Source organism: Petromyzon marinus, chromosome 21, assembly GCF_048934315.1.
Source record: "Petromyzon marinus isolate PM22_M1 ecotype Great Lakes invasive population chromosome 21, UKy_Petmar_22M1.pri1.0, whole genome shotgun sequence".
Taxonomy (NCBI): domain Eukaryota; kingdom Metazoa; phylum Chordata; class Hyperoartia; order Petromyzontiformes; family Petromyzontidae; genus Petromyzon; species Petromyzon marinus.
In genome coordinates this window covers 3,653,007-3,665,350 of record NC_133687.1, presented here as the reverse complement: position 1 = coordinate 3,665,350, position 12,344 = coordinate 3,653,007, and positions in this window count along the sequence as shown.

Here is a 12,344-nt window from a genome sequence, read left to right as displayed (position 1 = left end):
TGATGGGGGTTGTTGTGTAACAGCAACATGATGATGATAAGGGTTGTTGTGTAACAGCATCATGATGATGTTGGGGGTTGTTGTGTAACAGCAGCATGATGATGATGATGATGATGGGGGTTGTTGAGTGACAGCAACATGATGATGATGGGGGTTGTTGTGTATCAGCAGCATGATGATGATGATGGGGGTTTTGTGTAACAGCAGCATGATGATGATGATGATGTGGGTTGTTGTGTAACAGCAGCATGATGATGATGATGATGGGGGTTGTTGTGTGACAGCAGCATGATGATGATGGGGGTTGTTGTATAACAGCATGATGATGATCATGGGGGTTGTTGTGTAACAGCAGCATGATGATGATGATGGGGGTTGTTGTGTAACAGCAGCATGATGATGATGGGGGTTGTTGTGTAACAGCAGCATGATGATGATGGGGGTTGTTGTGTAACAGCAGCATGCTGATGATGGGGGTTGTTGTGTAACAGCAGCACGATGATGATGATGGGGGTTGTTGTGTAACAGCATGATGATGTTGATGGGGGTTGTTATGTAACAGCAGCATGATGATGATGATGATGGGGGTTGTTGTGTAACAGCAACATGATGATGATGATGATGATGGGGGTTGTTGTGTAACAGCAGCATGATGATGATGATGTTGGGGGTTGTTGTGTAACAGCAGCATGATGCTGATGATGGGGGTTGTTGTGTAACAGCAGCATGATGATGATGATGGGGGTTGTTATGTAACAGCATGATGATGATGGGGGTTGTTGTGTAACAGCATGATGATGATGGGGGTTGTTGTGTAACAGCAGCATGATGATGATGGGGGTTGTTGTGTGACAGCATGATGATGATGATGGCGGTTGTTGTGTAACAGCGGAATGTTGATGATGATGGGGGTTGTTGTGTAACAGCATCATGATGATGATGGGGGTTGTTGTGTAACAGCATCATGATGAAGATGATGGGGGTTGTTGTGTAACAGCAGCATGATGATGATGATGATGGGGGTTGTTGTGTAACAGCAGCATGATGATGATGGGGGTTGTTGTGTAACAGCAGCCTGATGATGATGATGGGGGTTGTTGTGCAACAGCAGCATGATGATGATGGGGGTTGTTGTGTAACAGCAGCCTGATGATGATGATGATGGGGGTTGTTGTGTAACAGCAGCATGATGATGATGGGGGTTGTTGTGTAACAGCAGCATGATGATGATGATGATGGGGGTTGTTGTGTAACAGCAGCATGATGATGGGGGTTGTTGTGTAACAGCATGATGATGATGATGGGGAATGTTGTGTAACAGCATGATGATGATGGGGGTTGTTTTGTAACAGCAGCATGATGATGATGATGATGTGAGTTGTTGTGTAACAGCAGCATGATGATGATGATGGGGGTTGTTGTGTAACAGCAGCATGATGATGATGGTTGTTGTGTAACAGCAGCATGATGATGATGGGGTTTGTTGTGTAACAGCAGCATGATGATGATGATGGGGGTTGTTGTGTAACAGCATGATGATGATGCCGGTTGTTGCGTAACAGCATGATGATGATGGGGGTTGTTGTGTAACAGCAGCATGATGATGATGATGGGGGTTGTTGTGTAACAGCAACATAATGATGATGGGGGTTGTTGTGTAACAGCAGCATGATGATGATGATGGGGGTTGTTGTGTAACAGCAACATGATGATGATGGGGGTTGTTGTGTAACAGCAGCATGATGATGTTGGGGGTTGTTGTGTGACAGCAGCATGATGATGATGATGAGGGTTGTTGTGTAACAGCAGCAAGATGATGATGATGTTGGGGGTTGTTGTGTAACAGCAGCATGATGATGATGGGGGTTGTTGAGTGACAGCAGCATGATGATGATGATGTGGGTTGTTGTGTAACAGCAGCATGATGATGATGGGGGTTGTTGTATGACAGCAGCATGATGATGATGGGGGTTGTTGTGTAACAGCATGATGATGATGGGGGTTGTTGTGTAACAGCAGCATGATGATGATGATGGGGGTTGTTGTGTAACAGCAGCATGATGATGATGATGTGGGTTGTTGTGTAACAGCATGATGATGATGGGGGTTGTTGTGTAACAGCAGCATGATGATGATGGTTGTTGTGTAACAGCAGCATGATGATGGGGTTTGTTGTGTAACAGCAGCATGATGATGATGATGGGGGTTGTTGTGTAACAGCAGCATGATGATGATGATGATGGGGGTTGTTGTGTAACAGCAGCATGATGATGATGAGGGTTGTTGTGTAACAGCAGCATGATGATGATGATGGGGGTTGTTGTTTAACAGCATGATGATGATGATGGGGTTTGTTGTATAACAGCAGCATGATGATGATGTGGGTTGTTGTGTAACAGCAGCATGATGATGATGATGGGGGTTGTTGTGTAACAGCAGCATGATGATGGTTGTTGTGTAACAGCAGCATGATGATGATGGGGTTTGTTGTGTAACAGCAGCATGATGATGATGATGGGGGTTGTTGTGTAACAGCATGATGATGATGATGGGGTTGTTGTGTAACAGCATGATGATGATGATGGGGGTTGTTGTGTAACAGCAGCATGATGATGATGATGATTGGGGTTGTTGTGTAACAGCAGCATGATGATGATGGGGGATGTTGTTTAACAGCATGATGATGATGATGCGGGTTGTTGTGTAACAGCAGCATGATGATGATGATGATGGGGGTTGTTGTGTAACAGCAGCACGATGATGATGATGATGTGAGTTGTTGTGTAACAGCATGATGATGATGATGGGGGTTGTTGAGTAACAGCAGCATGATGATGATGATGATGTGGGTTGCTGTGTAACAGCAGCATGATGATGATGTGGGTTGTTGTGTAACAGCAACATGATGATGATGATGGGGGTTGTTGTGTAACAGCAACATAATGATGATGGGGGTTGTTGTATAACAGCAGCATGATAATAATGGGGTTTGTTGTGTAACAGCAGCATGATGATGATGATGATGGGGGTTGTTGTGTAACAGCAGCATGATGATGGGGGTTGTTGTGTAACAGCATGATGATGATGATGATTGGGGTTGTTGTGTAACAGCATGATGATGATGATGGGGGTTGTTGTGTAACAGCAGCACGATGATGATGATGATGATGTTGGGGGTTGTTGTGTAACAGCAGCATGATGATGATGATGGTTTTGGTGTGTAAAAGCAGCATGATGATGATGATGATGGGGGTTGTTGTGTAACAGCAGCATGATGATGATGGGGGTTGTTGTGTAACAGCAGCATGATGACGATGATCGGGGTTGTTGTGTAACAGCATGATGATGATGGGGGTTGTTGTGCAACAGCAGCATGATGATGATGATGGGGGTTGTTGTGTAACAGCAGCATGATGATGATGATGATGGGGGTTGTTGTGTGACAGCAGCATGATGATGATGGGGGTTGTTATGTAACAGCATGATGATGATGGGTGTTGTTGTGTAACAGCAGCATGATGATGATTATGATGGGGGTTGTTGTGTAACAGCAGCATGATGATGATGGGGGTTGTTGTGTAACAGCATCATGATGATGGGGGTTGTTGTGTAACAGCAGCATGATGATGATGTGGGTTGTAGTGTGACAGCATGATGATGATGATGATGATGGGGGTTGTTGTGTAACAGCAGCATGATGATGATGGGGTTTGTTGTGTAACAGCAGCATGATGATGGGGGTTGTTGTGTAACAGCATGGTGATGATGATGATGGGGTTGTTGTGTAACAGCATGATGATGATGGGGGTTGTTGTGTAACAGCATGATGATGATGATGGGGGTTGTTGTGTAACAGCATGATGATGATGATGATGGGGGTTGTTGTGTAACAGCAGCATGATGATGATGATGGGGGTTGTTGTGTAACAGCAGCATGATGATGATGATGATGATCGGGGTTGTTGTGTAACAGCAGCATGATGATGATGGTGGTTGTTGTGTAACAGCAGCATGATGATGGGGGTTGTTGTGTAACAGCATGATGATGATGATGATTGGGGTTGTTGTGTAACAGCATGATGATGATGATGATGGGGGTTGTTGTGTAACAGCAGCACGATGATGATGATGATGATGTTGGGGGTTGTTGTGTAACAGCAGCATGATGATGATGATGATGGGGTTGGTGTGTAAAAGCAGCATGATGTTGATGATGATGGGGGTTGTTGTGTAACAGCAGCATGATGATGATGGGGGTTGTTGTGTAACAGCAGCATGATGACGATGATGGGGGTTGTTGTGTAACAGCATGATGATGATGGGGGTTGTTGTACAACAGCAGCATGATGATGATGATGGGGGTTGTTGGGCAACAGCAGCATGATGATGATGATGAAGTGGGTTGTTGTGTAACAGCGGCATGATGATGATGATGATGGGGTTGTTGTGTAACAGCAGCATGATGATGATGATGGTTGTTGTGTAACAGCAGCATGATGATGATGATGGGGTTTGTTGTGTAACAGCAGCATGATGATGATGATGGTGGGGGTTGTTGTGTAACAGCATGATGATGATGATGGGGGTTGTTGTGTAACAGCATGATGATGATGATGATGGGGGTTGTTGTGTAACAGCAGCATGATGATGATGGGGGTTGTTGTGTAACAGCATGATGATGATGATCCGGGTTGTTGTGTAACAGCAGCATGATGATGATGATGATGGGGGTTGTTGTGTAACAGCAGCACGATGATGATGATGATGATGTGGGTTGTTGTGTAACAGCATGATGATGATGATGGGGGTTGTTGAGTAACAGCAGCATGATGATGATGATGTGGGTTGTTGTGTAACAGCAGCATGATGATGATGATGATTGGGGTTGTTGTGTAACAGCATGATGATGATGATGGGGGTTGTTGTGTAACAGCAGCATGATGATGATGATGGGGTTGGTGTGTAAAAGCAGCATGATGATGATGATGGGGGTTGTTGTGTAACAGCAGCATGATGATGATGGGGGTTGTTGTGTAACAGCAGCATGATGACGATGATCGGGGTTGTTGTGTAACAGCATGATGATGATGGGGGTTGTTGTGCAACAGCAGCATGATGATGATGATGGGGGTTGTTGTGTAACAGCAGCATGATGATGGGGGTTGTTGTGTGACAGCAGCATGATGATGATGGGGGTTGTTATGTAACAGCATGATGATGATGGGTGTTGTTGTGTAACAGCAGCATGATGATGATTATGATGGGGGTTGTTGTGTAACAGCAGCATGATGATGATGGGGGTTGTTGTGTAACAGCATCATGATGATGGGGGTTGTTGTGTAACAGCAGCATGATGATGATGTGGGTTGTAGTGTGACAGCATGATGATGATGATGATGATGGGGGTTGTTGTGTAACACCAGCATGATGATGATGATGGGGTTTGTTGTGTAACAGCAGCATGATGATGGGGGTTGTTGTGTAACAGCATGGTGATGATGATGATGGGGTTGTTGTGTAACAGCATGATGATGATGGGGGTTGTTGTGTAACAGCATGATGATGATGGGGGTTGTTGTGTATCAGCATGATGATGATGATGATGGGGTTGTTGTGTAACAGCAGCATGATGATGATGATGGTTGTTGTGTAACAGCAGCATGATGATGATGGGGTTTGTTGTGTAACAGCAGCATGATGATGATGGGGGTTGTTGTGTAACAGCATGATGATGATGATGGGGGTTGTTGTGTAACAGCATGATGATGATGGGGGTTGTTGTGTAACAGCAGCATGATGATGATGATGGGGGTTGTTGTGTAACAGCAGCATGATGATGATGGGTGTTGTTGTTTAACAGCATGATGATGATGATGGGGTTTGTTGTATAACAGCAGCATGATGATGATGTGGGTTGTTGTTTAACAGCAGCATGATGATGATGGGGGTTGTTGTGTAACAGCAGCATGATGATGATGGTTGTTGTGTAACAGCAGCATGATGATGATGGGGTTTGTTGTGTAACAGCAGCATGATGATGATGGGGGTTGTTGTGTAACAGCATGATGATGATGGGGGTTGTTGTGTAACAGCATGATGATGATGATGGGGGTTGTTGTGTAACAGCAGCATGATGATGATGGGGGTTGTTGTATAACAGCAGCATGATAATGATGGGGTTTGTTGTGTAACAGCAGCATGATGATGATGATGGGGGTTGTTGTGTAACAGCAGCATGATGATGGGGGTTTTTGTGTAACAGCATGATGATGATGATTGGGGTTGTTGTGTAACAGCATGATGATGATGATGATGATGGGGGTTGTTGTGTAACAGCAGCACGATGATGATGATGATGTTGGGGGTTGTTGTGTAACAGCATGATGATGCTGATGGGGTTGGTGTGTAAAAGCAGCATGATGATGATGATGGGGGTTGTTGTGTAACAGCAGCATGATGATGGGGGTTGTTGTGTAACAGCAGCATGATGACGATGATCGGGGTTGTTGTGTAACAGCATGATGATGATGGGGGTTGTTGTGCAACAGCAGCATGATGATGATGATGGGGGTTGTTGTGTAACAGCAGCATGATGATGATGGGGGTTGTTGTGCGACAGCAGCATGATGATGATGGGGGTTGTTATGTAACAGCATGATGATGATGATGGGTGTTGTTGTGTAACAGCAGCATGATGATGATTATGATGGGGGTTGTTGTGTAACAGCAGCATGATGATGATGGGGGTTGTTGTGTAACAGCATCATGATGATGGGGGTTGTTGTGTAACAGCAGCATGATGATGATGTGGGTTGTAGTGTGACAGCATGATGATGATGATGGGGGTTGTTGTGTAACAGCAGCATGATGATGATGGGGTTTGTTGTGTAACAGCAGCATGATGATGGGGGTTGTTGTGTAACAGCATGGTGATGATGATGATGATGGGGTTGTTGTGTAACAGCATGATGATTATGGGGGTTGTTGTGTAACAGCATGATGATGATGGGGGTTGTTGTGTAACAGCATGATGATGATGATGGGGGTTGTTGTGTATCAGCATGATGATGATGATGATGGGGTTGTTGTGTAACAGCAGCATGATGATGATGATGATGGTTGTTGTGTAACAGCAGCATGATGATGATGATGGGGTTTGTTGTGTAATAGCAGCATGATGATGATGGGGGTTGCTGTGTAACAGCATGATGATGATGATGGGGGTTGTTGTGTAACAGCAGCATGATGATGATGATGGGGGTTGTTGTGTAACAGCAGCATGATGATGATTATGATGGGGGTTGTTGTGTAACAGCAGCATGATGATGATGGGGGTTGTTGTGTAACAGCATCATGATGATGGGGGTTGTTGTGTAACAGCAGCATGATGATGATGTGGGTTGTAGTGTGACAGCATGATGATGATGATGATGGGGGTTGTTGTGTAACAGCAGCATGATGATGATGGGGTTTGTTGTGTAACAGCAGCATGATGATGGGGGTTGTTGTGTAACAGCATGGTGATGATGATGATGGGGTTGTTGTGTAACAGCATGATGATGATGGGGGTTGTTGTGTAACAGCATGATGATGATGGGGGTTGTTGTGTAACAGCATGATGATGATGATGATGATGGGGGTTGTTGTGTATCAGCATGATGATGATGATGATGGGGTTGTTGTGTAACAGCAGCATGATGATGATGATGATGGTTGTTGTGTAACAGCAGCATGATGATGATGATGGGGTTTGTTGTGTAATAGCAGCATGATGATGATGGGGGTTGCTGTGTAACAGCATGATGATGATGATGGGGGTTGTTGTGTAACAGCAGCATGATGATGATGATGATGATGGGGGTTGTTGTGTAACAGCAGCATGATGATGATGATGATCGGGGTTGTTGTGTAACAGCAGCATGATGATGATGGTGGTTGTTGTGTAACAGCAGCATGATGATGGGGGTTGTTGTGTAACAGCATGATGATGATGATGATGATTGGGGTTGTTGTGTAACAGCATGATGATGATGATGGGGGTTGTTGTGTAACAGCAGCACGATGATGATGATGATGATGTTGGGGGTTGTTGTGTAACAGCAGCATGATGATGATGGGGTTGGTGTGTAAAAGCAGCATGATGTTGATGATGATGGGGGTTGTTGTGTAACAGCAGCATGATGATGATGGGGGTTGTTGTGTAACAGCAGCATGATGACGATGATCGGGGTTGTTGTGTAACAGCATGATGATGATGGGGGTTGTTGTACAACAGCAGCATGATGATGATGATGGGGGTTGTTGGGCAAAAGCAGCATGGTGATGATGATGATGGGGGTTGTTGTGTAACAGCAGCATGATGATGATGATGATGGGGGTTGTTGTGTAACAGCAACATGATGATGGGGGTTGTTGTATAACAGCAGCATGATGATGATGAAGTGGGTTGTTGTGTAACAGCGGCATGATGATGATGGGGTTGTTGTGTAACAGCAGCATGATGATGATGATGGTTGTTGTGTAACAGCAGCATGATGATGATGGGGTTTGTTGTGTAACAGCAGCATGATGATGATGATGGTGGGGGTTGTTGTGTAACAGCATGATGATGATGATGGGGGTTGTTGTGTAACAGCATGATGATGATGGTGATGGGGGTTGTTGTGTAACAGCAGCATGATGATGATGATGGGGGTTGTTGTGTAACAGCAGCATGATGATGATGGGGGTTGTTGTTTAACAGCATGATGATGATGATGGGGTTTGTTGTATAACAGCAGCACGATGATGATGATTGGGGTTGTTGTGTAACAGCAGCATGATGATGATGGGGGTTGTTGTTTAACAGCATGATGATGATGATCCGGGTTGTTGTGTAACAGCAGCATGATGATGATGGGGGTTGTTGTGTAACAGCAGCACGATGATGATGATGTGGGTTGTTGTGTAACAGCAGCATGATGATGATGATGATTGGGGTTGTTGTGTAACAGCATGATGATGATGATGGGGGTTGTTGTGTAACAGCAGCACGATGATGATGATGTTGGGGGTTGTTGTGTAACAGCAGCATGATGATGATGATGGGGTTGGTGTGTAAAAGCAGCATGATGATGATGGGGGTTGTTGTGTAACAGCAGCATGATGATGATGGGGGTTGTTGTGTAACAGCAGCATGATGACGATGATCGGGGTTGTTGTGTAACAGCATGATGATGATGGGGGTTGTTGTGCAACAGCAGCATGATGATGATGATGGGGGTTGTTGTGTAACAGCAGCATGATGATGATGATGGGGGTTGTTGTGTGACAGCAGCATGATGATGATGGGGGTTGTTATGTAACAGCATGATGATGATGATGGGTGTTGTTGTGTAACAGCAGCATGATGATGATTATGATGGGGGTTGTTGTGTAACAGCAGCATGATGATGATGAGGGTTGTTGTGTAACAGCATCATGATGATGGGGGTTGTTGTGTAACAGCAGCATGATGATGATGTGGGTTGTAGTGTGACAGCATGATGATGATGATGATGGGGGTTGTTGTGTAACAGCAGCATGATGATGATGATGGGGTTTGTTGTGTAACAGCAGCATGATGATGGGGGTTGTTGTGTAACAGCATGGTGATGATGATGATGATGGGGTTGTTGTGTAACAGCATGATGATGATGGGGGTTGTTGTGTAACAGCATGATGATGATGGGGGTTGTTGTGTAACAGCATGATGATGATGATGGGGGTTGTTGTGTATCAGCATGATGATGATGATGGGGTTGTTGTGTAACAGCAGCATGATGATGATGATGGTTGTTGTGTAACAGCAGCATGATGATGATGGGGTTTGTTGTGTAACAGCAGCATGATGATGATGGAGGTTGTTGTGTAACAGCATGATGATGATGATGGGGGTTGTTGTGTAACAGCATGATGATGATGATGGGGGTTGTTGTGTAACAGCAGCATGATGATGATGATGGGGGTTGTTGTGTAACAGCAGCATGATGATGATGGGTGTTGTTGCTTAACAGCATGATGATGATGGGGTTTGTTGTATAACAGCAGCATGATGATGATGATGTGGGTTGTTGTTTAACAGCAGCATGATGATGATGGGGGTTGTTGTGTAACAGCAGCATGATGATGATGGTTGTTGTGTAACAGCAGCATGATGATGATGGGGTTTGTTGTGTAGCAGCAGCATGATGATGATGATGATGGGGATTGTTGTGTAACAGCAGCATGATGATGATGATGATTGGGGTTGTTGTGTAACAGCAGCATGATGATGGGGGTTGTTCTGTAACAGCATGATGATGATGATGGGGGTTGTTGTGTAACAGCATGATGATGATGATGGGGGTTGTTGTGTAACAGCAGCATGATGATGATGATTGGGGTTGTTGTGTAACAGCAGCATGATGATGATGGGGGTTGTTGTTTAACAGCATGATGATGATGATGATCCGGGTTGTTGTGTAACAGCAGCATGATGATGATGGGGGTTGTTGTGTAACAGCAGCACGATGATGATGATGATGATGATGTGGGTTGTTGTGTAACAGCATGATGATGATGATGATGGGGGTTGTTGAGTAACAGCAGCATGATGATGATGATGTGGGTTGTTGTGTAACAGCGGCATGATGATGATGGGGTTGTTGTGTAACAGCAGCATGATGATGATGATGGTTGTTGTGTAACAGCAGCATGATGATGATGGGGTTTGTTGTGTAACAGCAGCATGATGATGATGATGGTGGGGGTTGTTGTGTAACAGCATGATGATGATGATGGGGGTTGTTGTGTAACAGCATGATGATGATGGTGATGGGGGTTGTTGTGTAACAGCAGCATGATGATGATGATGGGGGTTGTTGTGTAACAGCAGCATGATGATGATGGGGGTTGTTGTTTAACAGCATGATGATGATGATGGGGTTTGTTGTATAACAGCAGCACGATGATGATGATTGGGGTTGTTGTGTAACAGCAGCATGATGATGATGGGGGTTGTTGTTTAACAGCATGATGATGATGATCCGGGTTGTTGTGTAACAGCAGCATGATGATGATGGGGGTTGTTGTGTAACAGCAGCACGATGATGATGATGTGGGTTGTTGTGTAACAGCAGCATGATGATGATGATGATTGGGGTTGTTGTGTAACAGCATGATGATGATGATGGGGGTTGTTGTGTAACAGCAGCACGATGATGATGATGTTGGGGGTTGTTGTGTAACAGCAGCATGATGATGATGATGGGGTTGGTGTGTAAAAGCAGCATGATGATGATGGGGGTTGTTGTGTAACAGCAGCATGATGATGATGGGGGTTGTTGTGTAACAGCAGCATGATGACGATGATCGGGGTTGTTGTGTAACAGCATGATGATGATGGGGGTTGTTGTGCAACAGCAGCATGATGATGATGATGGGGGTTGTTGTGTAACAGCAGCATGATGATGATGATGGGGGTTGTTGTGTGACAGCAGCATGATGATGATGGGGGTTGTTATGTAACAGCATGATGATGATGATGGGTGTTGTTGTGTAACAGCAGCATGATGATGATTATGATGGGGGTTGTTGTGTAACAGCAGCATGATGATGATGAGGGTTGTTGTGTAACAGCATCATGATGATGGGGGTTGTTGTGTAACAGCAGCATGATGATGATGTGGGTTGTAGTGTGACAGCATGATGATGATGATGATGGGGGTTGTTGTGTAACAGCAGCATGATGATGATGATGGGGTTTGTTGTGTAACAGCAGCATGATGATGGGGGTTGTTGTGTAACAGCATGGTGATGATGATGATGATGGGGTTGTTGTGTAACAGCATGATGATGATGGGGGTTGTTGTGTAACAGCATGATGATGATGGGGGTTGTTGTGTAACAGCATGATGATGATGATGGGGGTTGTTGTGTATCAGCATGATGATGATGATGGGGTTGTTGTGTAACAGCAGCATGATGATGATGATGGTTGTTGTGTAACAGCAGCATGATGATGATGGGGTTTGTTGTGTAACAGCAGCATGATGATGATGGAGGTTGTTGTGTAACAGCATGATGATGATGATGGGGGTTGTTGTGTAACAGCATGATGATGATGATGGGGGTTGTTGTGTAACAGCAGCATGATGATGATGATGGGGGTTGTTGTGTAACAGCAGCATGATGATGATGGGTGTTGTTGCTTAACAGCATGATGATGATGGGGTTTGTTGTATAACAGCAGCATGATGATGATGATGTGGGTTGTTGTTTAACAGCAGCATGATGATGATGGGGGTTGTTGTGTAACAGCAGCATGATGATGATGGTTGTTGTGT